This window comes from Zeugodacus cucurbitae, unplaced genomic scaffold (assembly GCF_028554725.1).
Source record: "Zeugodacus cucurbitae isolate PBARC_wt_2022May unplaced genomic scaffold, idZeuCucr1.2 ctg00000104.1, whole genome shotgun sequence".
In the NCBI taxonomy this organism is placed as follows: domain Eukaryota; kingdom Metazoa; phylum Arthropoda; class Insecta; order Diptera; family Tephritidae; genus Zeugodacus; species Zeugodacus cucurbitae.
In genome coordinates, this window is record NW_026530849.1 from 22,501 (window position 1) to 27,500 (window position 5,000).

A 5,000-nucleotide genomic window follows, 5' to 3' on the forward strand; every position below is an offset into this window, starting at 1 on the left:
ATGCCCCGATAAGATCGTGGATCACTCCTAATCTTATCAGGTGACTTCAGGAGAGGAACAACCCTAGCACTTTTCCACTCACGTGGAAAATATCCCTCACAAATGCACTTATCGTAAATGACCTCCAAGTATTCCGGAATGAACTTCCACAAGCTTTTACACAACTCTCCGTTCAAACCATCAAGACCTGGGGACCGTTTAGACCTAACCAGGCTAAAGGCATATCCCAACTCCCCATCATCAAGTGGAGGAACCGGTACCTCTTGTGCGAGAGGTGCCAGCTCCTCAGCCCTAGGAAAGAATGCTCCTAACAGAACCCCTGCACACTCACTCCATGTTGATAACACAGTGTCATCAACACGAAGAGAAGTGATGTCCTCCCTCCTACGACCCCTACAAATCCTTAAGACCTGACCCCAGGGGTCATCCCTATGCTCATTAACGAACCCCCTCCACTCCTCTTCTTTGATTTTTATTAGCATGGCCTTATACTCATGCATCGCACAACTAAAATCGTTCCTAATCTGGGCCAACCTATCCGAATTTGACCGCCGAGCGCGTTGAAACTTCCGTCTCAATCGCCGGACAGCCCTCCTCTTCAGGGTTAATTCCTGCGTCCACCACTTTATTTTTCTAACCCTAAAATCCTTATATTTCTTCAACAACCTATCGTTCACTCCCCAGACCAATTCGTACAACCGAGCAATTTGCTCGTCCACCCCCAGATTTTCAAACTCACTAAGCGGTATGTCCAATACCGCTTCCCTAACACACTGTCCATATTGGTTCAAGTCGATACCAGAGGTACGCCATCGCCGCAATGGACTTGCATGCGTCGAGGGAGGGGAATTAGGAGTAACCATAATTTTAATCAAATTATGATCGCTCAATCCCCACCCTCCCATAATCTCCCACCTAAAACTGAACGCCCTATTTGCTGCCTCATTGATCAAGGACACGTCAATGTCGCTCCCCCCTCTAAGACCATGAAATGTGTACCACTCGCTTGGCTCATTTAGGATGTGGAGGCTGTTAGCGGCCATCCATTCGCTTAATGCCCGACCCCGAATGTGGCTCCGATATCTGTGCGCCCATCGAGAAAACTTGCTAAACCACATCGAGGACGTGGCATTCGCATCCATCCCTAGGATAAATGGGCTACCACTCGCAAGGAGTAGTAGGTTATCCATGTATCGCAGATAAGGCTCTATAGGTTCCCTAAACTTACAATACATGCTAGCAACAATCAGTCTACCGAACACCCCCTCTACAGAAACACATACACCCTCTTGTGACGAATCCAAAACTATGCAGTCATAGCTTGGGTCAGTCACAACTATTGCAGCATTACACCTAAGGTCCGTGTAGACCCTGAAACCCCCAGGAAGACCACTTACCATTCCAAAATTGGTGGCGTATGGCTCCTGGAGTAAGGCGATGCTGCACCCAGCCTCTATCATGCAACTCCCTAACTCGCACATAACTGCATAAGAATTCTGGCAATTTAATTGAAAAATCTCACCCATTAATGTCTGGCGAGAGCACGTCCGACAACCCCACAGTAAATCGGACAGGCAGCCGACATCATGAGATGTCCAGCTGGCCTTCCTTTAAATGCACAGTTGCGACAATGGGGGGCATTGACGCAACTGGCTGCCTTGTGGCCCTCCTGACCACACCTCCGACAGACGTCGGCCTTGGCCCTACATTCTGCCACTCGGTGATCAAAACCCATGCACCGGAAGCAGCCGGTCACGGGACTATCCGCACGGACACGGAAGGAGAACCACCTCACGTAGCACCTACCCACATCTAGGAGGGTGGACATTAGTTTGTCCGTACCCTCTAGGACAACATTTGTCCTGCCATCAGTCGCCACCTTCCAGGGACGACTGACCATCCTCACGTCCGTCTTTTTGGACTCTGGACTGAACTCCCGAAGGTTCAGCCGAAACAGCTCCTCCATGAATTCTTCATGGGATATCTCCGTATGTACACCCTGTACAACAACCCTGGGGCCCAACTTTTTATTGACGCTAACGTCCAACCCTACCTCACCGAATTTGGCGTTGCTCGCCACTTTCTCCCTCTCAGCAACAGAGGGAGTGCGTATCACTACGCCACCCCCCTTTATTGTCTTCACGTCATGGACGCGAACACCTAGTGAAGGACCCACCTCCTTAACAACTTTATTTATGACTTCCTTTGAGGAAGTCACAGGAGCCTTGCTCCTCACAACAACCGACCAGGTTTCCACTGGTTTCCTCACCGTCGGCGCAATTGCCTCCAGCACGGGTGCTGGAGGGGCAGGCGCCGAGGGAGCAGCAGCAGCCGCCCCTGCTGTGCTCCGAGGGACAGAAGATGTCCCAATACCACCCTTCAAACCCTCAATTTGCCCACGAAGATGAGCATTTTCCGTCAGGACACTCATAAGGATCTCCTCATATTTAGAGGCGATCCCTACGAGTTCCTTCACTTTTGTGACTTCGAGGCTTTCCGCCCCGAACACAACCTCGTTCAACTGGGCTGTTACGGCTTTCATCGCCGTAACATGGCCCCCACCCCCAATAGCTCCCCCTTTACCCCCCTTGTTGCCCCCTACCTTGCTGTTTGGGCAACCTTGCCTGCTTCCACTGGCTCCGTCCTTCGCCGCAACCTTCAGTCCTACGGCTGCTTTTGTTGCAACCGTATCCAGCTTCTGGAGTACTCCATCCGTCCCGCTCTCGCCCGAGTTCGCCTGTGGTGGCGAACCTAATCGCGCCTTCCTCTTGGGTGGGGGCCGCGAGGGTTGCCCCACTCCGTCCTCATCGGTCGATGACTCCACCTGGACCATTGAAGGCCCAGAGTCTTCGCTCTCCGCTGGGGCTTTTGCCCCTCTCCTCCGTGGTGGAGGCATTTCTCCTACACTCGCGCACAACAAAAACACAGATCTTTCACTACCTGCACTGTACACAATGTTTGTTATGGCAGATGCCGCTATATCCGCACTGCTGGGAAATCCCACACTTTGTTCACTAATCCACACACTAGTTAATGGCCTAAGCCGCTATCCTTACACACTTTTGGGAATACACACGATGTGTATAATCCCTCACGTACCTGCTTACTGTGTCTATTTCACTACAGGCTACCGACAGGCCGGAAAAACCGAAAAATTTTATCACTTTCAGAAATACTGAAAAATACTTTTAAAATCGCTTTTAAAAACTCGCAATGATGCGCAAACACGTCCGTTCACTTCGAGGTTCTACAAACAACTGAGTAGATAGGGACAGTAGGAATCTCGTTAATCCATTCATGCGCGTCACTAATTAGATGACGAGGCATTTGGCTACCTTAAGAGAGTCATAGTTACTCCCGCCGTTTACCCGCGCTTACTTGAATTTCTTCACTTTGACATTCAGAGCACTGGGCAGAAATCACATTGTGTCAACACCCGTTAGGGCCATCACAATGCTTTGTTTTAATTAGACAGTCGGATTCCCCAAGTCCGTGCCAGTTCTGAATTGATTGTTAATTGATAATCGTTATAATTAAATAAGAATATATATCTTGCGATATAATTCTTATAAAATTTTAGCAAGAAAGTTCCACAATTGGCTACGTAACTACTATCCGGGGAACAAGAACCGAAATTCTCTATTTACCCAGAACGAGTACATAAACCATGGTATTGCTTCCCAATCAAGCCCGACTATCTCAATCTTCAGAGCCAATCCTTATCCCGAAGTTACGGATCTAATTTGCCGACTTCCCTTACCTACATTATTCTATCGACTAGAGACTCTTCACCTTGGAGACCAGCTGCGGATATTGGTACGGCCTGTTGAGAAGTTTGCGTAACCCCACCATAAATTTTCAAGGTCCGAGGAGAAAATATCGACACAACAGTAAATGTCATGCTCTTCTAGTCCATCTACCATATCTCTCTTCGAAAGACTTCCATGGTAGTACGACTATAAAACAGAAAAGAAAACTCTTCCGATACCTCTCGACGGCTTCTTTATGGTCGTTCCTGTTGCCAGGATGAGCACAAGGCCCATTTTTAATAACAAACGGATACTCAACAGGTTACGGAATTGGAACCGTATTCCCTTTCGTTCAAAATTATTCAAGTGTTTAATTACTATGAAGAAAACATAATAATTATATATTCTCAACAATTCATTAAAACTTGAAAATTTTCGGCTTTCGCCTTGAACTTAGGACCGACTAACTCGTGATCAACCACTGTTCACACGAAACCCTTCTCCACTTCAGTCCTCCAAGGTCTCATTCGATTATTTGCTACTACCACCAAGATCTGTACCAATGGCGGCTCCATGCAGGCTTACGCCAAACACTTCTAAGCACACCATTGTACCCTCCTACTCACTAAAGTTTCAAAATTTATAATCCAACCGAAATTGTATTATAAATCATGTACTTTAGCGGTAATGTATAGGTATACAACTTAAGCGCCATCCATTTTAAGGGCTAGTTGCTTCGGCAGGTGAGTTGTTACACACTCCTTAGCGGATTACGACTTCCATGTCCACCGTCCTGCTGTTTTAAGCAACCAACGCCTTTCATGGTATCTGCATGAGTTGTTAATTTGGGCACCGTAACATTACGTTTGGTTCATCCCACAGCGCCAGTTCTGCTTACCAAAAGTGGCCCACTGGGCACATTATATCATAACCTCAACCTTCATATCAAGAAAGGTGAGGTTCTTACCCATTTAAAGTTTGAGAATAGGTTAAGGTCGTTTCGACCCTAAGGCCTCTAATCATTCGCTTTACCAGATAAGATTATTTTACATAATATTTAAATGCACCAGCTATCCTGAGGGAAACTTCGGAGGGAACCAGCTACTAGATGGTTCGATTGGTCTTTCGCCCCTATACTCAATTCTGACAATCGATTTGCACGTCAGAACTGTTTCGGTCTTCCATCAGGGTTTCCCCTGACTTCAACCTGATCAAGTATAGTTCACCATCTTTCGGGTCACAGCATATATG

General features: G+C 47.5%; 1 pseudogene; it reads right to left on the reverse strand.

Moving 5' to 3' along the window:
• LOC128923935 (large subunit ribosomal RNA) overlaps window positions 1-5,000 on the reverse strand; it is a 9,312-nt pseudogene that overhangs the window by 3,319 nt on the left and 993 nt on the right.